Genomic DNA, 26,008 nt, shown 5'->3' with positions numbered 1-26,008 from the left:
CTTACCTTCTAAACAGGGACGGCTGTTTTCTAGTAAAATCACTAAAGGGAAGGAGAAAACTCAAAAGAGGTTCCTCCTGGTGCTCACGTCCGTGAACCAGAATACTCTCTCAGTCCTCAAAGAGAGACCTGGAGAAGGAGACTTGCTGAAGCAAAGCCACAGGGGTCTCTGAGGTTTCCCTGGCCTCTCGCCCCTGTCCTGCCTGGCTGATGTCAGCATCTCTCTGTGAGGTCACCACCTCCCCACCACCTTTGACCAATAGTCTGAGGGCCTGCAAAAGGCCTTTGTGATGTCACTGCCACACCCCTCCCTTGCTGTGCTAATGTCCTGCCCCTGGCCAGGCACTTTGGAGGTTTGAGCTACTCCCTGTGGATCACCCCACTCAAGGAGCGTTCGTTCTAGGCAGCAAGCCGGCTAGACAGGAAAACATCAGCTGCTGCTCCTAATGCTACACTCAGTTTTTCAGAAATTAGTCGCCTTTATGGCCAGAAGAGACCATTAGAGCATCTAATCTGACCCCCTGCATATCACAGGCCTCCTGTATGACACAAGAGCTACTTTTGGGGCAAACACATTCCAGAAAGGCATCTCGTCTCCATTGAATGACATCAGGAGATGGTGAATCCACCACTTTCCTTGGTAGCTTGTTCCTGTGGTGAATCATCCTGGCTGTTGAATATTTGTGCCTTTGTTGTAATATGAATTTGTCTTTTTTCACCTTCCAGCCACTGGGTCTTGTTATGCCTTTCTCTGCTCGATTAAAGAGCCCTTTAATACACAACCTTTTCTCTCCATTAAGGCCCTTCAACACTTCAATGAAGTCACCTTTCAATCTTCTTTTGATAAGCTAAACAGGTTGAGCTCGTTCAATAGCTCCCTAGAAGGCATTTTTCTCCAGCCCTCAGAACACTTCGTGGCTCTTTGGTCATCAGACTCCTGAACTGCAGCTGGATGTGGCTCTTGTTCTTCTGCACAACATAGCTCCTGGAGAAGAGGGATCTGCAAATGTACATTCGTATGATCCCTTTGTTTAACTGATGAAAACATAAACTAGACACTTAGAGCTTTGGAACTGATTTCAGCTGATGGACAGCTTTGCTAGGTTTTTATGCATTTGGACAGCGAAATGTTGAGTGTTTACATTGATATCAAGCACTCCTGTATAGAGGATCCCCTGAACATAATGGAGAATGGAAATGAAAATGTTTTCCTTTTTTAAAAAAAAAAGAAAGAGGGTTATAAGAGAACACTGGGGTTTGAACTGAGGACTATTTGAACTGCAGTCAAGCACTCTACCACTGAGCAATATCCCCATGACACTAAGAGGGTGGAATCGTGATGTCCAGGACTTTGAAGGACAAACCCTGATTCATCGAGCTCCTTTGCCATTCCCAGACCACAGGTGGTTTTAAAAATGGGGTTTGATTAAACTTCTTAAATGTGGCAAACACCACAGCTTGCACACCCACCGATATAGCTTCTCCCACTGACATAGCTGCCACCTCTTGGGAAGTGGATTAACTGCACCCCCAGGAAAACTCTCTCCCCTCAGCACAGAGCAGTGGTTCTCAAACTGTGTCAGGACCCCAAAGTGGGTCATAACCCTGTTTTAATGGGGTCGCCAGGGCTGGCATTAGACTTGTTTGTGCCTGGGGCTGAAACCAAAAGTCTGAGCCCCACCACCCAGGGCTGAATCCCTCAAGCTCTGGTTTTGCCCTCCCCTAACTGGGGCAGGGCTCAGGCTTTGTCTCCTCTGCCTCTGCTCAGTGTGGAGGGGCTTGGTCCCTCTTTCCAGGGCCATGTAGTAAGGTTTTTTTTGGCAGAAGGGGGTTGCAGTGAAAGGAAGTTTGAGAAACCCTGGCATAGAGCCTCTGAATATGTCTAGACTTGGCTCCCTGTGGCAGATCAGACACTGAAAGTACAGCCATGGAGACACCACACACCAGCCTTGCCCAGCAGGCAAGAATCCAACCTCCACAGAAAGACACCCAGTTGCTTTCTAGCCCATCTCCCTAAGCCCTCAGCCACCACCACTTAACAAAGGGGCTTTTCTACACTCTGGTTCTGGTCTCACTGAAGGGTCATTTCCAGTTGTTTGCTCAGACCAGCATTAGGGGAAATGGTGCCCTGGGCAAAGCTTGTACTTTGGCACTTCCCCATTGCCCCTGGACGATCCCCCTCCCCCTTTACCGCTAGCTCCTGCACTCCCAACCCTTGCACCTCCTTCACCCCTAACTCCTGCCCCCTCCTGTGCCCCCTTTGCCCTTAACTCCCTGTGCCACCAGCCATTGCCCCTCTCCTGCAGCCCCTCACATGGCTCCAGTGCTGGGGGCCCCACACTTGTTCTCCCTTTCCCTGGGCTTTGGCATCACTAGCCCCTGCTTAGCGAGTAGGGTTCAGTGGTTCCCAAAATGTGGGGCATGACTCCTAGGGGGACACAGAGGAACATTCATGGAGTCAATGAAATCAATTGAGCTTCTTCAGTCTCTCGCTGGAGACATTTCCCTTGTTTTTAAAGGCAAAAATCCTGATCTTTCCAATGGGAGCTGCTGCTTCAATGTTCAATTTGGGGAGGGATTTGGCCGCACTCAGAGATTTGCCCGCGGTTACAATCTGCGGTCCGAAGGGTCGAATGCAAACAGCGTTTAGATGGGACCGTTAGTGCCGCCCCCGTGTGGCCAAAGACTAGAACTGATGAGCAGAGTTTACAGCTGGAGCCTGGGACGCTCCTGAGCAAACTGGGCAGGAAGCCTCTCGCGTGGGATCCTCGCTGTGCAGCAGGAGGCGGAGGGAAGCTGATTGTCAGGGCTCAGGGCTGCACCCTGCCATGCTGAGCCGGTGTCTGTGCTAAGCTCGGCATCAATCAGGTGATTCTGGGAAGTTCGGGGTCCCTGGGCTCCCACAGGAGGGTGAAGCAGGTCACCCCTGGAGCAGGTTAAAGCTGCAGGGTGGCAGTGGGGTTGCTGCCCCTGTGAACAGCTGCTGTAGCAGCGCCTGGGCAGGACACGGAGAGCCAGTTATACCCCCCCCCCCAGCCTGTATCGGGGGATGGGAGCACTCACACCCTGGGGACCAACCCACCAGAGATCTACTTGGGGGGAGAGTGGCACCCACACACCCAGGATCTTGTAGGGGGGGACAAGGGCATCCACACTCCGGGATCCTCTGCAGAGGGACGGACACCCACACACCCAGGATTCTGTATGGGGGGCAGAGGTACCCGGACACCTTGGCGGGGGATGGGGAACACCGAAACGTCCGGGATCTTACCTGGGAGGACAGCGGCGCCTGCAGCTCGACATGAGACGGGGGCGGGGGAAGCAGGAGCATTTCCCAGTTCCAGGCTGTCCCCGTCTGGCCAAGGCACAGAGCTCACAAGCAGAGTTTAAAGCTCCAGCTGCCAGGTTGTGAAACAAGCCGGGCCCTGTGGCTGGTGCCTGTGATCCCAGCTCCTGGGGAGGCTGAGGCCGGCGGATCGCTTGAGCTCAGGAGTTCTGGGCTGCAGGGGGCTGTGCCGATTGGGTGCCCGCACTAAGCTCAGCATCAATATGGTGATCCTGGGGGAGCTTGGGGTCCCCAGGTTGCCTAAGGAGGGGTGAACCGGCCCAGAATGGAAATGGAGCAGGTCAAAACTCCCGTGCTGATCAGTAGTGGGATTGCACCTGTGAATAGCCCCTGCAGCATAGCCTGGGTGAGACACATTCTCTTTTTATACAGACACCCCCCCCCCCCACAGAGCCTGCAGGGGGGGATGGGAGCATCCACACGCTGGGGATTCTGAACTGGCGGGAGGGACGCATCCAAGCAACACGGATCTGGTAAAGGAGAACAGAGACACCCACAGATCCCAGATGGGGTCAGGCAGGGGAAACCCACTCCCTCCACACAATGTTCTTATCTGGAGGTGAAGCCAGGGAAACCACGTGGAGGATTCTTATCTGGGGAACTGGGGGGACCCACTTACCACCAGGGATTCTTAAGGGCAGGAGGAACAGGGACTCCCACCTCTGTAGCATGGGGGTGGGTCGCCTGCTGGGATCATCGGGGCATATTTCACCTCGTCAGTTCCCTGCCATTGCCTTGGGGGCCCCTTGTTCGCTGCCTCTGGCACCCAGTTTAACCTCCTTCCTGAGGGCTGAAACGCTTTGATCTATCTAAGGTCTGTGGGATCAACACGTGTCATGGTGTAATTCTGTGTTATTCGGGGGTCAGACTAACTGAGCTAATGGCCCCTTCTGCCCTTAAACGCCATGAAAACATTTCCCTGGTTTCTACTTGCGCCTGACAGACACCACGGTGAGGGGCCCAATAGAAGATCCTGGACACAGCGCTCTGTCTCTTACTTTACTTGGGGACGTCAGCGATTTCCTAGCAAAGCTGCTGCTAAGGCGCTGGATTTGGGGAACGGTTCGGCTCCGATTCAGAGATCTGCCTGCGGGGTGTGAACCTGCCACGAGGAGTGGGAAATGCAACCAGCAACGGGAGGCGTTGGCTGAGCTCCGGGCTGCCCCCGTGTGGCCAAAGCTTAGAACTGAGCAGCAGAGTTTAAAGCTGGCGCTGGGAGGGACCTGAACACGCGGGGCACGAAGCCTCCTGCGTGTAACGCTTGTTGGGTGGGCAGCTGAGCGTAACTGATTGCCAGGGTTCAGGGCTGCACCCCGGGGTGCTGAGCAGGTGTCTGTGCTCAGGTTGGCCTCGCTATGATGGTTTCTGGGAAGTTTGGGGTCACCAGTCTCCCTAAAGAGAGAGGAGCCAGGTCAGCCCACGAAAGGAGGCCGGCAAAACTCTGGTACCAATTGGCAGTGGGACTGCCCCTGTGAAGAGCCGCTGCAGCCCCGCCAGGGAGAGCCGGTCTCTCTTTATGCAGCCCCCCCCCCCCATTCCTTAGGACAAGGGTTGTGCTCAAAGATTTGTACCCAGTGTTTTCACCTCCATGTGAAGCGCACAGTGCAAATAACCCTCAGCACATTAGCTCAGTTCCAGGCTCCACTTCCACCCGCTCAGGCAAGATGGTGCAGAGGAGCCCCTGGGTGGCTGTGGGCCTGGGGAGGCTTTTGATTTTTCGGCCTGACCACTACAGGCAGCAAGGCCAAAAGTCAGATGGCCGGGTCTCCCGTCCACCATGCTCATCAGGACCCCTTAGTCAACAGGCTCGGAGAATGCGGGCATCGCCCCCCACTACCTCTCGCATGCAAAGCGAGCGCTCCGCCGCTTGAGCTAATTCCCCGCAGCTGGCCTGACTCTCAGGCACCGGGCAAAAAAAGGCAAGGGCTCTGTGGCCTTAAGCAGAACACAGCCTGAAATGGGGGCGGGGCGCTACCCAGAGCTGGGGAAGGGGGTCCGAGTCCCAGCCACGCTCCTCGGCACAAACACCAACGCTCCCTCCCTGGAGTGTGTCTGGGGTGAGAGTTAGCTCCTGAAACAAGCACCAAACTTCAGAAGACAACGCAGGGATAGATCACTTGACGATTGCCTGCTCTGGCCATTGCCTCTGAAGCGCCTGGCATCGGTTACTGTCAGAAGACGGGATAGTGGCCTAGCTGGACCATCGGTCTCACCCAGGAGGGCCGTTCTTATCTTCACCACTTTCCTCTAACCCAAGCAAAGCCAGGAGCAGGCCCAGCTCAGCAACTCTAGCAGACTCCCTGGCCCCTGGCCCAGCATACAGCAAAACGACCCTGCCTCCGCCAGGATAGACAGCCACCGACTCCCTCTTCCAGACCAACGCAGCCCTTCCCCGCTTTGGCTGTCTCCAAGCTGTCTGCGTGCTCTGCTCTGCTCCACAGCTGCCATGCTGCCTGAGATCAGGAGGCTGCGAGGTCTCATGGTCTCAGCTGAGCTGGTATCGCATGCCACCCCGCCCATCTCCTCATTCCCTTCATGGACCCCTGGGATATGAGTAATTCTGTATTTGAGTGGCTCTCCCTCCCGGCCAATGAGCTTGGCGTAGACTAGCAGGGAGGGAGGAGGAAAGGGATTGTGCTCCAGTGAGAGCTCAGAAAGAAAGGTGCAGGTCCCCCACTAGAGCCCAGCCGGCAGAGCAGGCTGGAGAATGTGTGTCTGGGTCTGACTACTTCTCCCATGCTCTTCCATTTGAGCTAACTTCCCCCAGCTGTCTCCAGCCTCCCAGTCAGCGCAAGGGGGAGAAGGGCCGGGGAGGAAGAGCTTTGTGCTCCGCAAGGGCTGGCCTTTTGGGAGGCCAAGCGGGGAGAGGGATGGAGGCCACTGGAGGAGCTGAGCCGGCTGACTGTCCATGGCTTCTAAAAGAAGGGCAAGAGACTGCCCTGGGGCTGCCTTGCCGCTGGAGAATGCGGGCATTGATCCCGCTGCCTCTCGCATGCGAAGCGAGCGCTCTACCACTTGAGCTAATTCCCCTACCTTAGAAAGCTGTCTCTTAATCCATCCATTCGATAATGGAGGCCACATCGTTTCCCCCCGCCAGCCGGTGACTCCTTCCAAAAGGGTCAGGCAAGGGCGGGCTTCCCTTAGGCCAGCTAGCTCAGCTGGTTAAAGCATAGTGCTAATAACACCAAGGTCATGGGTTCAAGCCGAGGGAGAGGGAGGCTTTTGCTCTTTTGGCTGACTGCTAGGGGTGGCAGAGGCCAAAACCAGGTGGGCCAGGAGCGGGCAAGAGCCCTGCTGGGCGCAGGCGCCGGGCAGGACCAGGCTCTGGACACCTCCTTGTGCTCCCCTCCCTGGGCTCCTCGCTCCACCTGCTGCCTGAAAGGAACTTGGACCCGGGGAGGAGATGGGTGAGCCCGGCCGGCTCCCTTCCAGGCTCATAGGAGGCCAGGCTTGAGCTGCCCGCCCGCAAAGCCAAAATCGCAGGCCTGCCGGCTCGCCCCCATTATCCACAGAGGGTTGACCTGATGGCCCAAATTCTTGCCGGCCGCCAGCTCCACCCAAATGGACCCGACGCCGGATCACGCTCCCCAGCCCAAGCCACAGAGGAAGGCTTAATCCTCGGCACCCCAACCTAGGGGAGAGGCTTCACACTCCACCGGCGCAGGGTGACCTTTGGGACTTCCCTGGACACCATCCTCCCACCGCCCACAGCCAGACCCCCAAAGCCCACCCCTCCGACAGGAAGGAGCAGGAGGACCACTCCACCCAGGGGCACCACCACTCGAAGTCAGCTTCACTTGCTTTCTCTTCTACCCCTTTCCTCCCAAGTTATGCGCGCCTCACGGGAGCCGGCCCTGGGAAGAAGCAGGCACCGCACTCTGACTGGGGGAAGCCAAACGCCCACACCGAGAGTTTAGCACGGGCTCTTGAGGCACTGGAGGAACCCCATACAGATGCACTGACGGAGCTAAGCTTTACGGCCAAGGGCCCTACCTGTGCAGAAAGCCAACTTGCTTGTGAAAAAGACGCCTCTTTCGGCTCCCCTTCCAAACTTCCAAATGCCTCTAAATGGGAAAACACACACACTGAAACACCCAAACGGTCCTAACGCTGGGGCCAGGCGAAAAAGAAAAGCAAGGAAAAGATTTCTAAATGGCCACCCTGCCAGAGTCGTACAGCTCTGCACGTGAAACCCGTGGGAGGGACATTACACAGAAAAGGGGAATGGAAAGCTGCCCAAATTGAGATGCTGTGGAAAGCTACAGCCCCATCGCTACTCCTACTCTGCACACTTCTTGCAACAGCTGATGAACGGCCAGGTGCTTTTCGCATCCAAGCCCACACCAGGGGAAGAGCTTGAGAAGTTTCCCGTGGCTTGCCTGGTTCAGCTGGTCAGAGTGCGGCACTCGTGGAGGCCAGGGGCACCAACCTATATGGGCTCCTGGGGCTAAAGCCCCAGGAATATTCACAGTCGGGGTCTCTGCTCCACCAATATTTGGAGCTAGGTTTCTCTCCTGCTTGGAGCGCCCCCCCGCCCCCGCCACCCCCGCTACCGCTGCCAGGGCTGGAGCTTCCCCCCCCCCCGCCCTGGAGCTTCCCTGCCTGAACGTAAAGAGTGTGCAGCGCGCGTCTCTCTCCCTTGCTGCTGCTGCTGCCGCCGCCGCCTAAGGGCTACAGCATAAGAGCAGTGCAAGCTGCTGGTGCTGTAGCACCTCAGGAGGGGGAGGGGAGTGGAGGGGGGCCGTGCCGTGCTTGGCAGCCCTCCCCTCCCCTGCCCCTACCTGGAGGAGACGCGAAGGGGACTTCTGGCCAGGAGATGGACATCACTCACCTTAGCAGCTGCTGGGGCTTCCGTGAGTGTTTGACCCTGTGATTCCCCCCCTGCCCCAGCCCCCACTCCTGCCCAATGCTGGGGAAGGGGGGGGGCAGCCCCATCACCTCCCACCGTCCCCCAGTGAAGCTGTGGTGAAGGGCAGCAGGCTGCAGCAGGGGTCAGGGAGGCAGGAAGCCACATGTGAAGGCAGTGCCCCTCCCCACCACAGGGCAGATGGGGGAGGGGGTTCATAGACCTACCTGAGCAGCTGGGGTTTGGGTGTATTTTGTGCCAACTTGCCCTCCCTGTCCCCCCCCCAGCCACCACCCTGCAGCCCCCCCCCACTCCTGCCCCACGCTGGGGACGGGAAAGCCCCATCCCCTACCCCCAGTGAGGCACAGCAGGCTGCACAGGGGAGGCAGGAAGCCACATGTGAAGGCAATGCCCCCTCCCCCAGCACCCACCAACCCACCCGCCACAGGAGGGATGGGAGAGGGAGGCTTCCTAGACCTGAGCAGCTGGGGCTTGGATGAATTTTATGACACCCTGCTCCCCCCCCCCGCCATAGCCACCACCCTGCAGACCCCACTTCTGCCCCATGCTGGGCAAGGGGCAGCCCCATCCACAGTGAAGTTATGGTGAGGGGCAGCAACATGGAAGGCCACCTGTGCCCCCCCCCAGTACCCATCATAGGGGAGGGGAGTGAGCTTTCTGGACCTGAGAGGGGCTCTAGGAGCATGTGCAGAGTGTGTGTGCCATGGGGGGCAGGAGGGGTCCCTCCCCTGGAGCTTGCTGCTGCCAGTGCTGGTGATGGGGAGTCCTCTCTGGCCCTAGCCCTGGGGCAGCCTGTCTGCACCCCAAGTTCCTCATCCTCAGCCCTGCCTCACCCCAAAGCCTGCACCCCCTGCACCGAGCACACTCCTGCACTGTGAACCCCTCATCCCCAGCCCCACCCCAGAACCCTCACCTGAGGGGAAAAACATGCAACTTAAATTTGGTGGTCAGTTTGGAGTATCAGTGTATTTAGCACAATATTTGATTATTTTACACCCTTCAAAGTATGTAACTGGTCGTATACAAGTGTTTTCTCTGAATACTGTCTGTGTGCCTCAGTTTCCCCAATGCATTTCTTAAGGCTCTAGATGGTGGGATAAGGGGGGTGTGATTGTTGTAAAGCCCTAGAGGGCCAGTGTGATGCCGTCTGCACAGAGAATGGCCGACACCCTGTCTCCAGGCAACTGATGGCCTGGGCCACTCTCCTGCAAGGTGCCAACTGAAGGTGTTGGAGAACAGCGAGATCGGGTAGCCTCCTAATGCCTGGAAAAGAGACAAAGGCCAGAGGAGGGAGTGTCAGTGCCTGTGCGGACTTCCGGGAAGCACATGGTGTGGAAGGGGACGCTGGGATGCTTTGGAACAACTCCATACAAAGCCAGTCAGGACTCTGGGGGAGCCTCCTCTCTCTGAGCAGACTGTCTCCAGTGCAAGAAGCTTACACCTTCCTGGGTCTGACCTCGGAGCATTCAGCCTTCCACACTGTGCGCTTTCCGCAGCGAGTCTGCCCAGGCAGGTCCTGGGGCAACCAGAGGTCCCTGCACCCCAACTCTGCAGTCAGACATGACCCTCAGCCAGCCAGTAAAACAGAAGGTTTATTAGATGACGGGAACACAGTTTAAACAGAGCTTGTAGGTACAGAAAACAGGACCCCTCAGTCAGGCCCATCTTGGGGGATTGGGGAGCCCAGACCCAAGTTCTGGGCCTCTCCCCATTCAGCTCCAAACTGACGCTCCCTCCTCTGGCCTTTGTGTCTCTTCCAGACAAGAAGGCCACCTGATCTCTTTGTCCCCAACACCTTCAGTTGGCATCTTGCAGGGGAAACTGAGGCACCCACACAATATTCAGAGAAAACATTAAGAACATTCCCACTTTGTCACAACAGGTGCAACAAAATATAATACTGTATATTAGGTATTAATAGGCAAGTGCTGCTTCTGACTTTCCACTTTTAATTCACCCTTGTAATCTTGTGGTGCCGACGCGTTGTAGCTTCATTTTATATCAGCTTACAGGGCGGGAGCGGGGGGGCACCACCAAAAGTCATACAAACCTGCTGCCTATGCTCCCTGAGAACAGGGTGCCTCCTGCACAAAGGGGATGAAAGGACCTGCCAAAGCCTGGGATTGAACCAGGAACCTTTAGATCTTCAATCTAACGCTCTCCCAACTGAGCTACTTTGTGATAGTAATTTAGACTGTTGCTTCTCTGTCCGACTGTCTGGGATGTTGTTGTCAGCAGTTGCACACAAAAAGGACGTCATTGGGAGCGGCCCATGAAGACAAGACTCGCTTTTGCCTGCCTTGCTCAGCTTGACTTGCTGCCTCACCCCGTTCCTGCCCTAGTGCCCGTGTTGACCTGGTGGTGGAAGGGGACTGGGGGCCAGTGGCGCAGGGAGGAGGTTGAGCTGGACCCGGAGCTAGACTAGACCCTGGTGGTGAGAGTCTAGCCACCACCTGCCGCCCCCCCCTGTTGTCCTGGCTTCCCCCACTGGGTGTCATTTCGGGAGGGAAGCGGGGCTTCTGCCTCCCCTCCCCGATTTTCACACCGCAGAGGAGTGCGAACAGGAAAACGAACGGCTGCTCCACACCCCCACCGGAGGAACCCGGCGCCCTTAGCTGTGGGGAGTAAGAAGTGGCTGTTGGCTGACAGGGTCTGTCCCCGAGGAGCTGGAACAGCAACTGCCGCCTCCCCCTCGGCTCCAGGCTGTGGGAAATGCTCATTGCCTGGCTGCATGGGCGGATGCTGCTCCGTGCTCTGGAGAGCGTCTGTATTGCTCTGTCAACCCCCCGTCTTCACTGAGCCAGTCTGGTAAGGTCCCAAGTGCCCCCTCCGGCCTGGCAGCTGAGAGTCTGTGCAGACATCGGCCCCCCTGCCAGCCCCACAGGCAGCAGCAGCACCAACCCCCCAGCACCACAGGGGCACTCAATGCGCTTCCTGTGGGGAAATGGCTCCTTGGCGTCCAGCTGCTAGAGTGAGAGCCAGGAGAGAGCAGTGTCTGGCTCACCGTGGGGGAGAGAAGAGACCTGGTGAGTGTGGATCTCCCTCAGCCTCCCCCGCAAGGCCGGTCAGTTGTATTGTCACTGTGAGAGTCGGTGCTTCCCTTCAGGGCCGGCCCTAGAGGGATCTGTGACAAAGCTCCCCCCTTTCCACCCCAGGCCCTGCCCCCACTCCACCCCTTCCCCAAAGCCCCCAACCTCTGTCCCATCTCTTCCCACCCTGCACCTTCCTGCACCATTCCTCTCCCTCCCCCACCTCTTCCTGTCTCTGCTACTTCCTCTCCCCACCCAGCGCCTCCTGCACCCCACTGAACAGCTGATCACTGGCAGGTGGGAGATGCTGAAGGGGAAGAGGAGGAGCTTGTCAGCAAGGCCTGTAGTGTGTGTGGGGGGGGGAGCTGGCTGCCAGTGGGCGCTGAGCACCTATTTTTTCCTCTGTTGGTTCTGCAGCCCCATAGCTCCCATGGATTCGCTGACTCAGCTCCTTTCACACCCTAGAGAGAGGAGCAGAACCAGGGCTATGGCTGATCTATGGGGCACCAGGTGAGTGGCAGAGGCTACAGGTGCTGAGAGTTTGCCTGACCCCTCAGGGACACAGTGTGAGGTGGTGTCCCAGGGATCTCTATGAAAGGAGCAGAACAGGATTTACTTGGGGTGGGGAGAGAATTGAGAGCGTCTCAGGGGGTTGTACAGAGGTGTTGCCTTGGTGAGAGACTGGCTAAAACACAGGCCTTGCTGTGAGCAGGATTCAAACCTGCGCAGGGTGTTGTGTATTTGGTTGTTATAGTTTTTGTTGCCATGGCAACTGAGTTAGATTATTATGGGTTAGCTCAGCCAGCTTCAGCCGGCTGAGTGAGCTCTCTGTCTCTGTAAATAAAATGGTGGTTTTGTTAGCTGTCAGCTCTCTGGCCTCAACTGATTTCTTCCTAAACCGGCTCCCCCACAAGGATATAACACAGGGGAACCCTATTGGATTTCAACTCCAACGCCTTAACCACTCAGCCATCAGCACAAAACTGCCCCCATGCCAGAGAAACTGGTAAAGAATCACAATGTCCAGGCTTGAAGTCATCTGAACTACAGAATTCCCACCACAAACCTGGCTCCCAAAGCACAGGAGGGGTTGGGGGTTTGTTCTGTTTGCTTAGCCATGTGCAGTAGCTCATGCTCCAATACGTCTGTTAGTCTATAAGGTGCCACAGGACTCTTTGCTCCTTTTACAGATCCAGACTAACACGGCTACCCCTCTGATACTCTTAGTGACACTCTCCGATGGATCCCCATCCTCTACTCACTGTGAGGTAGGTAGGAGCAGATCATTATTATCCCTACTTGAAAGAGGGAGGAGCTAAGGCTGAGAAAGGAGAATTGACTTGTCTTAGGTCACACAGCCAGCCAGTGGCAGAGTTAGGAATAGGACCTAAAAGCCCTGATTTTCATACTAACCATCAGAACTTGAATTTCAGACATTGAATGACCTGAATAAAGTGCTCTCAGATGAGCTCCAGACCAACAACAGTGCACAGTAATTATTCAGCAAGTATTTGAGGAGAACTGCAATGTTAGAGAGAATCATGAACTGCTCAGAGACCATTAATGCAGCGAAGCAGCAAAATTTGTCAAACATATAACAGGTTCTGACTTATTTCCTTGGTCTTAAAAGAGAACAACAAGGACCTGAGTCTCCTCCCTGTCAATAACCCCCTGCTCAGCCAATCAGGGTAGAGACTGAGGACGGGAGGCTAAGGGTTCTCACCAGAGAGCCCAAAGGATGGCCCAGGTCACCGGTGCGGATCACTGCCCGAGCACTATTTCAGCCCCACATTTTGGGTGGACCTCCCACAGTGGGAGCTGCAGAGCACTCCCCCGTAACACACACACACACACACACACACACACACACACACACACACACACACACACACACACACACACACACACACACCCCTACCTCCTGGTGTTGGGAGGGGAACAGGTGAAAGGACAAAAGAAGAAAGGAGGGAGGGATGGATGGAGGAAAAGGTGAAACAAAAAGGACAAACCCTAATGACCCCAGTGGTTCTAAGGGACAAAATCCCAGGTGCGGAATAAAATTCTGCCTCTTAAGCTAGTGTTTTCCATGCCTAGAATTCAACTGTCACCAGATGGATCAGACTGAACAGGTTTCAAATCTCGAGGAGGCTCTTACCTTCTAAACAGGGACGTCTGTTTTATAGTAAAATCATGCAAAGGGAAGGAGAAAACTCGAAAGAGGTTCCTCCTGGCGCTCACGTACCTGAACCCGAATACTCTCTCAGTCCTCAAAGAGAGACCTGGAGAAGGAGACTTGCTGAAGCAAAGCCACAGGGGTCTCTAAGGTTTCCCTGGCCCCTCGCCCCTGTCCTGCCTGGCTGATGTCAGCATCTCTCTGTGAGGTCACCACCTCCCCACCACCTTTGACCAATAGTCTGAGGTCCTGCAAAAGGCCTTTGTGATGTCACTGCCACACCCCTCCCTTGCTGTGCTAATGTCCTGCCGCTGCCCAGGCACTTTGGATGTTTGAGCTACTCCCTGTGGATCACCCCACTAAAGGAGCGTTCGTTCTAGGCAGCAAGCCGGCTAGACAGGAAAACATCAGACACTGCTCCCAATGCTACACTCAGTTTTTCAGAAATTAGTCAACTTTATGGCCAGAAGAGACCATTAGAGCATCTAATCTGACCACTTGAAGATCACTTGAGCTGCAGTCAAGCACTCTACCACTGAGCTATACCCCCACAATGACCTGAATAGGGAATCGTGATTTCCAGGACTTTGAAGGACAAACCCTGCTTCATCGAGGTCCTTTGCCATTCCCAAACCACAGGTGGTTTTAAAAATGGGGTTTGATTAAACTTCTTAAATGTGGTAAACACCACAGCTTGCACACCCACCGATATAGCTTCTCCCACTGACATCGCTGCCACCTCTTGGGAAGTGGCTTAACTACACCCACAGGAAAACTCTCTCCCCTCAGCATAGAGCAGTGGTTCTCAAACTGTGGGTCAGGACCCCAAAGTGGGATGTGACCCTGTTTTAATGGGATCACCAGGGCTGGCATTAGACTTCTTGGTGCCTGGGGCTGAAGCCAAACATCTGAGCCCCACCACCCAGGGCTGAATCCCTCAAGCTCTGGTTTTGCCCTCCCCCAACTGGGGCAGGGCTCACGCTTTGTCTCCCCTGCCTCTGCTCAGTGTGGAGGGGCTGGGTCCCTCTTTCCAGGGCCATGTAGTAAGGCTTTCTTTGGCAGAAGGGGGTTGCAGTGAAAGGAAGTTTGAGAAACCCTGGCATAGAGCCTCTGAATATGTCTAGACTTGGCTCCCTGTGGCAGATCAGACACTGAAAGTACAGCCATGGAGACACCACACACCAACCTTGCCTAACAGGCAAGAATCAAACCTCCACAGAAAGACACCCAGTTGCTTTCTAGCCCATCTCCCTAAGCCCTCAGCCACCACCACTTAACAAAGGGGCTTTTCTACACTATGGTTCTGGTCTCACTGAAGGGTCATTTCCAATTGTTTGCTCAGACCAGCATTAGGGGAAATGGTGCCCTGGGCAAAGCTTGTACTTTGGCACTTCCCCATTGCCCCTGGACGATCCCCACTCCCCCTTTACCGCTAGCTCCTGCACCCCCAACCCTTGCACCTCCTTCACCCCTAACTCCTGCCCCCTCCTGTGCCTCCTTTGCCCTTAACTCCCTGTGCCACCAGCCATTGCCCCTCTCAGGCAGCCCATTCACATGGTTCCAGTGCTGGGGCCCCCACACTTGTTCTCCCTTTCCCTGGGCTTTGGCATCACTAGCCCCTGATTAGAGAGTAGGGTTCAGTGGTTCCCAAAATGTGGGCCATGACTCCTAGGGGGACACAGAGGAACATTCATGGGGGCACCTCAGGGCCTGAGCCAGCCCCCATGGAGGGAAGCAGCACTCAGCCCCACTCTGTCCCAGCTCTTCCCCAACCCCACCCTCAGCCTGGGCCTCTGGCTCCCAGCTCAGCCTCGACCCCCTTACCTCTGTCTGCACCCCTCTCCCCAGCAAGCAACAGCCCCACTCCCAGCCCATGTTCTCAACTGTGGTTTTCAAGAGGCCACAGCCATGGCTAAGAGGGCACAGTGTGAAATGTTTGGGGAATCACTGGTCTAGGGTGATGTTCTCAATCACTTCTATGCAGTCAAATAAAAGCTATTCCTCACCCACCCACCCCTCGATCAGGACGGACTAGGTATGTTCTGCTGCCCTTCACTCATGCAGGAAGGATAATAACATTTCATTCCACTCAATCCTAAAGTGATTTGTAACCCGCCACCAGCCAAAACTGGTCATTTTGGGGAAGTGGCCCCATCATGCTGCATAGCTAGGCAGAGTAGGCGTGTCTGTGCAAACACGGTCTGTTCCTGAAGTCTTTCCCCCAGCTCCTCACTAGATGTGAGGGGGGAGCTCATTCAGCCCCTGCTTCCACTTAGTATTTAAAAACTCCTTATTGTCCCTAGCTCTGCTGGCCTTAGCTTTCTCCTCCTGTCCTTTTTCTAACTGCTCAGATGAGGTGGCCGAGTGGTTAAGGTGATGGACTACTAATCTATTGTGCTCTGCACGCATGGGTTTGAATCCCATCATCATCAGATGCGTTTAGTTTTCACCCCTCCTTTGTAGACAACCATCTCCCCCTTTGGTACAATGACAGATCAAACAATGTTGCTTCTTGCAAACAAAAACCTTCTCAGAAACTCCGAACTCCCTTGCTTTAAATAAAATGTCTAAATCCCAGATTTCTTAAAAAAAGAAATTCTCTAGTGCTGTATTTCTTAGTTTTTATCTCAAAAGGGAACATCCTCATCATCTCCCCCAAAAACCCTGGGACCTGCCCAAATTATTAAAATACCCTCAACCCGAGCAAGGCCAGAGCAGTGAACCAGAGCTAGTGTCTAGGCCAAGCTGTTCTGAAGGAGGCAACTCAAACATTTTCTCCCTGCTTCCCTTGGCAAGGTCTGACTGAGAAAACAAAATTCCCCAAACTGAAAATTTTCTGCTGAAAAACCAATACTAGTCTGGTTGGGGACTTTGGTTTGCAAGTATTATTATTATTATTCTCTTCTGATTTCTGAGTCAGTTCAGTCCAGTCTTTGTCCTCCAGGTGTGTTTCCAGCTGCTGAGTTGTGGGGGAGAGAGGCCAAGTCATGATGTCTCTTCCCCTCTTTCATAGTTTCTTCCAACTTGCTAGGAAGCTCCTTTGTTACCATGTGAGTCAAGCAGTGTCCATTGTCTCTGTGCTATCTCGGAGAAGCCTGCATTGTACACGGTTCCTGGGATAGTCCTTGGGAGTGTGGATCCCTTCAATGGGCCAGCAGCGAGTCTGGCTCCTCCCTTGTCACACCTGAAAGGCTGGTGGGGGGTGTTTCTCAACCTCATAACATATTTCAGTAACACAGAGCAAAACTTCATAACTTCCCAACCAATGCGAGCACACACAATCCAACAAGATATTAATGTTCAACAGATCAAGACTTTTGAAATGATACGTCCAAAGGCAGACTTTGAACAAACCATGTCATCATTATATAAGAGTGGTGAATATGGGGCTTCCAGGTGCTGCTCTGAGCACAGCCTGCCACACCTGGGCTTCCATTGCAATGGAGACGTACCCTTAGAGTCCATCTCTCCTGGGATAAAGATGGCCCACACCTGACTCTCTGCCAATCCCCACGGGACCCTGACAAGTGTTGTTCATGTTTGTATTCTATAAAGCAGAGGAGCAGATGAAGTTTTGCTCCCAAGGTGTGTGTGTGATTCTTTGGACAGGTCTACACTACAAAGTTAGGTTGGTGTAATTACATGACTTAGGCTGGCAATGCAGTTCTATCAAGCTAATCCCGGTATAGATAGTGGCTCAGCTGTCAGAACTTTCTGGAGCTATGAAAGGGGAGGGACCCATCCTCTGTAGCAGGAATGCAAGGCAGGCGAGTTCACGGCAGGCATGGTGGGCTACTGGTGGAGGCCAGTTATGGTGATATAATGACCAGCAGCATTTACACTGACATTTGTCACTTTAAGTTTGCTGCAAAAAGCACTAGGCCTCTCGTCGAGGTGGTTTTATTTTGTCACCAAAACAGGGCAATTTTGTCGCCAGACGTGGTATTGCAGTGTGTGCACCAGCCAAAAACTGCTGACCGAGGGAGCGTTGTGTGTTTTTCACACATCTGAGCAATATAATGATGCTGAAGTAACCTTGTAGTGCAGACCTGGCCAAAGATTCACACACACAAACACACACACAGCTTGCAAGGAAAACCTCACCTGCTCCTCTGCTTTGCAGAATCCAAACACAAGCAAAGCTTTTCAGGCCCCAGTGGGGATCCAGGGAGTCAGGTGTGGGCAGACAGTGTGTTTTAGCCACAGGCAGGCACCATGGCTTAGCTGGCTAAAGCGCCTGTCTTGTAAACAGGAGATCCTGGGTTCAATTCCCAGTGGTGCCTTGCTGACTAACTCTTGAGCAACCTGGTATTGGCTACTGTGGGAGGACAAAACACAGAGCTCTTTGGTCCAGCCCAGTATAGTTGTTTAAATTATACTCACAGGCACTGATAACAGACTTAGTGAAAAATTGGGAGTTAAGAGCTGATAGGTCAGTGGTCCAGCCTGTCATAGATGATCCTGCTTCCTCAGGGGCAGGTCTGGGCTCTCACACTGAATGGCTCATTGTGGCTGCCAGAATCTGTGGGCAGCTCATTTAGTTTGCACCGAGGGTTGAGTCCTGCTTTGTGCACCGTGTGTGAGAATGAAAATCCTAAACTGCCCTTTGAAATAACGAATGCAGCGGGACGTGTTATTGTCCCTGCCCCAAACCAGACAGACCAGTGGAGAAATGCCGTTGAGTCCAGGGTAATATTCCACTGCCATTCTACCTTGTTTGCTTGCTAAACTCCCTCCCAAACTTGTGGGGTCCAGATCCCGGTATTGAGCCTGAGCCGAGATGTCTACGCTGCAAATTTACCACCCCACGGCCCAAGCCCCAGGAGCCTGCACTGGCACGGGACAGCCGTGGGTGTTTCATTGCAGTGTGGACATAGCCTAGCATTATGTCTACACTGCCATTAACACACCCAAGTCACTATTCTCAAACCCTGGGTCAGTTGATTCAGGCTTGTGGGGCTTGTGCTGCAGGGTTATAAAATTACAGTGTAGACACTTGGGCTTGAGCCCAGCCTCTGAGACCCCACGAGGGGTGAGGGTCTCTGAGCCTGGGCTCCAGTCTGAGCCCCAGGAGCCCAAATCAGATCATCCAGGCCAGCCGGGCCACAGGGATTTTGTCACAGTCTAGATGCCCTCTCAGGGTATGTCTACACTGCAATGTAAGCCCAGGGTTAGTAGAAGTCATGTCAGCAGCCCCAACACATAAACATAAACCACGAGGGAAAGACCCACCCCCAAATAAGCTGGGCAGTGTCCTTCTCCCTACGATTTGTAAGTCCGGCAACCAAAAGTCCTTTAACATGAGCCATCCCCTCTCTGCACCCCACTCACAGCTGTTGTCCTTAGTCAGTGCAAGCCCAGAGGTGCCTCTGTAGAGTTCACCTGCCATCCTGGGAGGAAAAGGGGGAAAATAAGAAGGCACCGTACTCACTATGGTGTCTAGGGACTCACTCATCCCTCCACAGCCACCCTGTCCTAACGTTGGTCTAACGCCTAAATTTTAGTATTGGGACCCAAACCCCAGCCCACTTGGCGTTGGAACCCCTGTCCCCTGCCTAGCAAGTGCTATTGAATTGAGGGTGAGTCCTTCAATCAGGGTCTGCCAAGCACAGTTGTGCTGCCCTCGATTCACACAACAAGGATAACAACCCTTTATTTCTTCTGCCCATTGTAACATGGAGACTGGGAATCTAACACCAGCCACAAGTGATCATTTCCGCAAGCAACCCAACCTACTTCCAACATACTGTAAAATCCACATGCAGACTCATACACGAAACCTTGCAAGAAAATCTTCCTGAGGGGGTCTGAAGCACCTGCTGCTGGAGGGAAGGAGGGAGCTGTGGGTTGGGATTGAGGAGCAGCGTGAGGAAGGGGCTGTGGGCTGGGATTGAGGGGCACTGGGAATAGGAGGGGGCTGTGGGTTGGGACAGAGGAGAAGGGTGAAGAGGAGCAGGCTCTGGTTGGGAGTGAGGAGCAGTGAGCATAGGAGGGACTGAGGGTTGGGATTGAGGGGCACTGGGAAAAGAGGGGACATGGGTTTGGGCTGAAGAGCATCTTCATTTGGGGATCCAGCAGGACAGGGGAAGGCAGCAGGTGATTCTAATTCCTTAGGGATATTCTGTGTGTTTGTCTGTGTGTGTGTGTGTGTGCAGGGGAGGAACATGCTCTATGCCCAGAGTCATGCCCCACATTGTGGGGACCACTGAACCCTACTTGCTAATCAGGTGCTAGTGATGCCAAAGCCCAGGGAAAGGGAGAACAAGTGCGGGGCCCGCAGCACTGGAGCCATGTGAAGGGGCTGCAGGAGAGGGGCAATGGCTGGTGGCCCAGGGAGTTAAGGGCAAAGGGGGCACAGGAGGGGGCAGGAGTTAGGGGTGAAGGAGGTGCAAGGGTTGGGAGTGCAGGAGCTAGCGGTAAAGGGGGAGGGGGATCATCCAGGGGCAATGGGGAAGTGCCAAAGTACAAGCTTTGCCCAGGGCACCATTTCCCCTAATGCTGGTCTGAGCAAACAATTGGAAATGACCCTTCAGTGAGACCAGAACCATAGTGTAGAAAAGCCCCTTTGTTAAGTGGTGGTGGCTGAGGGCTTAGGGAGATGTGTTAGAAAACAACGGGCGTCTTTCTGTGGAGGTTTGATTCTTGCCTGCTAGGCAAGGCTGGTGTGTGGTGTCTCCATGGCTGTACTTTCTGTCTCTAATCACCCACAGGGAGCCAAGTCTAGACATATTCAGAGGCTCTATGCCAGGGTTTCTCAAACTTCCTTTCACTACAACCCCCTTCTGCCAAAAAAATCTTACTACATGGCCCTGGAAAGAGGGACCCAGCCCCTCCACACTGAGCAGAGGCAGGGGAGACAAAGCCTGAGCCCTGCTCCAGTTGGGGGAGGGCAAAACCAGAGCTTGAGGGATTCAGCCCTGGGTGGTGGGGCTCAGACTTCTGGCTTCAGCCCCAGGCACGAACATGTCTAATTCCAGCCCTGGCGACCCCATTAAATCAGGGTCACATCCCACTTTGGGGTCCTGACCCACAGCTTGAGAACCACTGCTCTATGCTGTGGGGAGAGAGTTTTCCTGTGGGTGTAGTTAAGCCACTTTGCAAGAGGTGGCAGCTATGTCAGTGGGAGAAGCTATATCGGTGGGTGCGCAAGCTGTGGTGTTTGCCACATTTAAGAAGTTTAATCAAACCCCATTTTTAAAACCACCTGTGGTCTGGGAATGGCAAAGGACCTCGATGAAGCAGGGTTTGTCCTTCAAAGTCCTGGAAATCACTATTCCCTACTCAGGTCATTGTGGGGGTATAGCTCAGTGGTAGAGTGCTTGACTGCAGCTCAAGTGATCTTCAAGTGGTCAGATTAGATGCTCTAATGGTCTCTTCTGGCCATAAAGTTGACTAATTTCTGAAAAACTGAGTGTAGCATTGGGAGCAGCGTCCAATGTTTTCCTGTCTAGCCGGCTTGCTGCCTAGAACGAACGCTCCTTGAGTGGGGTGATCCACAGGGAGTAGCTCAAACCTCCACAGTGCCAGCCAGGGGCAGGACATTAGCACAGCAAGGGAGGGGTGTGGCAGTGACATCACAAAGGCCTTTTGCAGGACCTCAGACTATTGGTCAAAGGTGATGGGGAGGTGGTGACCTCACAGAGAGATGCTGACATCAGCCAGGCAGGACAGGGGTGAGGAGCCAGGGAAACCTCAGAGACCCCTGTGGCTTTGCTTCAGCAAGTCTCCTTCTCCAGGTCTCTCTTTGAGGACTGAGAGAGTATTCGGGTTCACAGATGTGAGCACCAGGAGGAACCTCTTTCGAGTTTTCTCCTTCCCTTTTAGTGATTTTACTAGAAAACAGGCATCCCTGTTTAGAAGGTAAGAGCCTCCTCGAGGTTTGAAACCTGTTCGGTCTGATCCATCAGGTGACAGTTGAATTCTAGGCATGGAAAACACGAGCTTAAGGAGGCAGAATTTTATTTCACACTTGGGATTTTGTCCCATAGAATCAGTGGGGACATTAAGGTTTTTCCTTTTGGTTTCACCTTTTCCTCCATCCCTCCCTCCCTCCTTTCTCCTCGTCTCTTGCTTCTTTTGTTCTTTCACCTGTTCCCCTCCCAACACCAGGAGCGGTGTGTGTGTGTGTGTGTGTGTCACGGGGGAGTGCTCTGCAGCTCCCACTCTGGGAGGTCCACCCAAAAATGTGAGGATTAAATAGTGCTCGGGCAGTGATCCCCACCAGTGACCTGGGCCATCCTTTGGGCTCTCTGGTGAGAACCCTCAGCCTCCCGTCCTCTGTCTCTACCCTGATTGGCTGAGCAGGGGGTTATTAACAGGGAGGAGACTCAGGTCCTTGTTGTTCTCTTTTAAGACCAAGTAAATAAGTCAGAACCACTTAAGTGATAACCAGTCATATGTTTGATGAATTTTGCTGCTTCTCTGCATTAATGGTCTCTGAGCACCTCATGATTCTCTCTAACATTGCAGTTCTCCTCAAATACTTGCTGAATAATTACTGTGCACTGTTGTTGGTCTGGAGCTCATCTGAGAGCACTTTACTCAGGTCATTCAATGTCTGAAATTCAAGATCCGAGGGTTAGTTTGAAAATCAGGGCTCTTGTGTCCTACTCCCAACTCTGCCACTGGCTGGCTGTGTGACCTAAGACAAGTCAATTCTCCTTTCTCAGCCTTAGCTTCTCCCTCTTTCAAGTAGGGATAATAATGATCCGCTCCTACCAGGGCTGGCTCCAGGCCCCAACATGCCAAGCACATGCTAGGGGCGACATGCCGCAGGGGGTCCTCCACTGGTTGGTGGGAGGGCGGCAGGCGGCTCCAGTGGACCTCCCGCAGGCGTGCCTGCGGATGCTCCACCAGAGCCGTGGGACCGGCGACCGCCAGAGCGCCCCCCGTGGAGTGCTGCCATGCTTGGGGCGGCGAAATTCCTAGAGCCACCCCTGGCGCCTACCTACCTCACGGTAGGTGGAGGCAGGGCCGGCTCTAGGTTTTTTGCCTCCCCAAGCAAAAAAAATTTTGTCTCCCCCCCCATCCCCTTGCTGCCTGATCCCTGGGCTCTCCCCTCCCCACACCTGCACCCCCTGCCTCCCCAGCTCTGGGTCTCCCACCACTCACACCCCCCTGCTGCCCCAGCCCTGGGCTTTACCCCCTGACCCTCACCTCCCTGCCAAGCCAGCCCTGGACTCTCCCCCACACACACCCTGTGCTGCCCCCGCTCTCGACTCTCCCCTTCCCCCCTACCAGTGCTCCCCCACCCACACACCAGCCCTGGGCTCCTCCCCCCACTTGCACCCTCCTTCCGCCCCAGCCCTGGGTCACTGGTAACTTGCTCCCAGTTTAAGAGAATAGAAAAAAGAGAGGATTGAATGTGTAACAGGGAGTTTGGTAAATCTTGGTTATTTTATTTTTGCAACAGGCTCCTGTCCACCTCCAGCAGAGTTTTCAGTCCCAATGGCAAGTTACTTACCAAATGTAATACAGACTAGTCCATTCCTCCCAAGTGGATTTGGTTCTTGTTCTTCTGCACATTGTAGTCCATGGAGGCCAAGGACATACAAATGTCTCTTCATGTGCCTTTGTTTAATTGATGAAAACGTGAACTGGACACTTAGAGGATTGGAACAGATTTCATTGGAGGGACATGTTTGCTAGGTTTTTATGCATTTGCACAGGAAAGCGGTGAGTGTTTTTATTCATTTCAGGCCTCGCTAGTCAGTGCAGCTCCTGAACATAATGGAAATGCAACTATTTTTGTTGGAGTGCCAGGCACTTAAGGGGGCATTTAGATTTGAACCAAGGAGCACTTGATTTGCAGTCAAACACTCTACCACTGAGCTATACCCCCTGACAATTACATTGGCAAGTCAGTGCTCTTAAGGATCTTGAAACCTGAGAGTGGAGTTTGTTTCTTCCACACCAGTATTGCTGTCTGTGCATCCCGGAGCTATGGGGTGAGTGGGGAAGGCCCACAACTAGCTTGTCAGTATCAGCAAAGGAGCAGCCGACATCAGGACCAACGAGACGTGCTGGTGGCCCATCAGGAAGAATCCACTCTCCCAGAGACTTCTCGGCGAGGGCAGGGTACACAATGGGGGCTACCTACCCCCCACGTCCCAGCAAGGGTCTTTCTAGTTCCACTTTAGTGTTACCCAATTTGTAATCAGGCTTTGGACCAGATTCCCTCCCTGAGCAGCACCAGCACATGCCTGGGCCCCCTGCTAGTGTTAAATCTGCCTTGAGCTGGGACCCAGCTTGGCAAAGAGCCTGCAGCCCCCTCTGTGCTGGGGAGTGAGAGCAGCCCTGGCACTGGGCAGGGCAGCCCTGAGGGAATGAACCCAATGTGCCCGTGAGGCCCTGATCCAGAACCTCTGCCAGGCAGCTTGTGCTGCTCGGGCGTCTCTAGTCTCCGGCGAGGATTTGAAGCTTCTCTGCTCCAGGGGAACCCCTGCGGGAGGGAGGCAGGGCTCCTGCAGGATAAATCTTCCTGCCGGCAGAGCTCCGGTCCCCTCCTCATGGGCACAGGGCGTTGCACACGGCACCCACCACATGCACACACCCCTTTGTGGGGAGAATCAGCTCTGGGATATTGGGGTCAAACCCTTCCCACCTCCTCCCTGCAAACCTTCTCCTGGCTTCAGTGAGGGAATGGGGGCGTGAGGGGCTAGTGCGGTAACAGCAGCAGCGTGGCCGTGGGGCTCGGCCGGTGGCTGCAGCCAGTCGCCTGAGCATGAACCCAGCCGACCCCAGGAGATGGACCCGGGTCACCAGCCCAACCCACCACACGGCTGCTGCCTCTGCCCCGTTAGTGCGCGAGCTCCCACAGACCACGCTGGGGAGAGCCCCCAGCTGCAGGAGAGACGCCCCTGAGTGCCTGGCAGGGCCCAGCTCCTGGCTGACCTGCACTGCTGGGGGTCAGGAGGCTGGGTGACAGGGGGGCATTGGCTCTGGGGTGGGACTGTCACTTTCCCCCCTGGCCGGCAGGGGAAGAGTTCAGTCCAGGGCCTGGTGCATTCTGGGAGCAGGGGCGGTGCAGAGAAAGGGCAGATACAGGGCAGCTCTGAACACTCCGCGCAGAACTGCCTGTCCTGTCCCGCAGCCCCTGTTACAGGGGGCTTTTAGCCATAGTTTTAATCAGGCCAATAAATTGAAACAAACCCCTGTTAAACCATTGCTCAGCCCAAGTCCTTCACCCACATTCCTTAGGGCATTGGGTGTTTCATTTCCTGCCTTGAGACACAATTTCCTTTGCACAGATCCGTGAACAGCAAAACCTCCCTGTGTCTCTGGTCTGAGCCAGGGCATTCGATTCCAGTGAACCCTTCTCTCCTGCAATGGCGACGGTCAGACAGAGGGGACGTGGCACCTGCATCCCTGCCAGGGAGGTATTGGCTCGGCTCTTTCTTTCTGCTGCTGTTGTTAGTCCATGAAACATCAAGGGTGGAATGCAAGGCTGAGTTCATGCACCAGCCCCCTGAAAAAATTTCAGTTCCCCAGAGAAATCCTGCCCCCGGCTATTGAAACGATGTGCTGGAGATTTGAATGGGAAAGGGACTGTCTGAATTGTCAATGTGGGGAATGAACAACAATCTACAGCAATGTCGTTCACACAAACACACTCTCATCCTGCTCCAGCCGGAAGGGAAATGGGCAGGAATTCTCGCTGTTCAGCCCAGGACACACTTACACTGATGTGCAGCCGTGAGTGTGCTGGGGAAGCTGGTCTGGGCAAACAATTTGATGTGACAATTCAGTGAGAACAGAATCATCATATAATGACACTGATATACATGAAGCAGTTGTGGCTGAGTGGTTAAGGTGATGGACTAGAAATCCATTGGGTTTTGCCCGTGCAGGTTCAAACCCTGCCAACTACGCAAACATCTCTTTCAAGTTTTCTCCTTCCCTTTTCCTGATTTTACTAGAAAACAGCCATCCCTGTTTAGAAGGTAAGAGCCTCCTTGAGGTTAGAAACCTGTTCAGTCTGATCCATCAGGTGACAGTTGAATTCTAGGCATGGAAAACACAAGCTAAAGGAGGCAGAATTTTATTCTGCACCTGGGATTTTGTCCCATAGAATCAGTGGGGACATTAGGGTTTGTCCTTTTGGTTTTTATGCATTTACCCAGGAAAGTGTTGAGTGTTCTCATTCATTTCAGGCATCCCTAGTCAGTGCAGCTCCTGAACATAACGGAAATGCAATTATTTTTGTTGAAGGACCAGGCTTTTAAGGGGGTACTTGGATTTGAACCAAGGACCACTTGATCTGCAGTCAAACACTCTACCACTGAGATATACCCCCTGACAATTACATTGGCAAGTCAGTGATCTTAAGGATCTTGAAACCTGAGAGTGGAGTTCGTTTCTTCCACACCAGTGTTGCTGTCTGTGCATCCTGGAGCTATGGGGTGAGTGGGAAAGGCCCACAACTAGCTTGTCAGTATCAGCAAAGGAGCAGCCGACATCAGGACCAACGAGACGTGCTGGTGGCCCATTAAGAAGAATCCACTCTCCCAGAGACTTCTCGGTGAGGACATGGTACACAATGGGGGCTACCTACCCGCCACGTCCCAGCAAGGGTCTTTCTAGTCCCACTTGAGT

The 26,008-nt window shown here is 54.1% G+C and overlaps 5 non-coding genes across 5 annotated transcripts; 3 read left to right on the top strand and 2 right to left on the bottom strand.

Annotated features, from left to right (window-relative positions):
- Positions 1–6,302: 6,302 nt before the first annotated feature.
- On the bottom strand, positions 6,303–6,375 carry TRNAA-CGC. Its single transcript has one exon. It is a non-coding gene; the product is annotated as a tRNA-Ala (tRNA).
- Positions 6,376–15,764: 9,389 nt separating this feature from the next.
- Positions 15,765–15,846, top strand: TRNAS-ACU. The gene has a single exon. It is a non-coding gene; the product is annotated as a tRNA-Ser (tRNA).
- A 1,777-nt stretch (positions 15,847–17,623) lies between these two features.
- On the top strand, positions 17,624–17,697 carry TRNAT-UGU. Its single transcript has one exon. It is a non-coding gene; the product is annotated as a tRNA-Thr (tRNA).
- A 7,505-nt stretch (positions 17,698–25,202) lies between these two features.
- Positions 25,203–25,284, top strand: TRNAS-AGA. Its single transcript has one exon. It is a non-coding gene; the product is annotated as a tRNA-Ser (tRNA).
- A 353-nt stretch (positions 25,285–25,637) lies between these two features.
- Positions 25,638–25,709, bottom strand: TRNAC-GCA. Its single transcript has one exon. It is a non-coding gene; the product is annotated as a tRNA-Cys (tRNA).
- Positions 25,710–26,008: the final 299 nt, after the last annotated feature.

Source organism: Mauremys mutica, unplaced genomic scaffold, assembly GCF_020497125.1.
Source record: "Mauremys mutica isolate MM-2020 ecotype Southern unplaced genomic scaffold, ASM2049712v1 001149F_np12_obj, whole genome shotgun sequence".
NCBI lineage: Eukaryota > Metazoa > Chordata > Testudines > Geoemydidae > Mauremys > Mauremys mutica.
The sequence above is the reverse complement of the archived record's forward strand: the minus strand, read 5'-3'. Positions and strand labels throughout refer to the sequence as shown.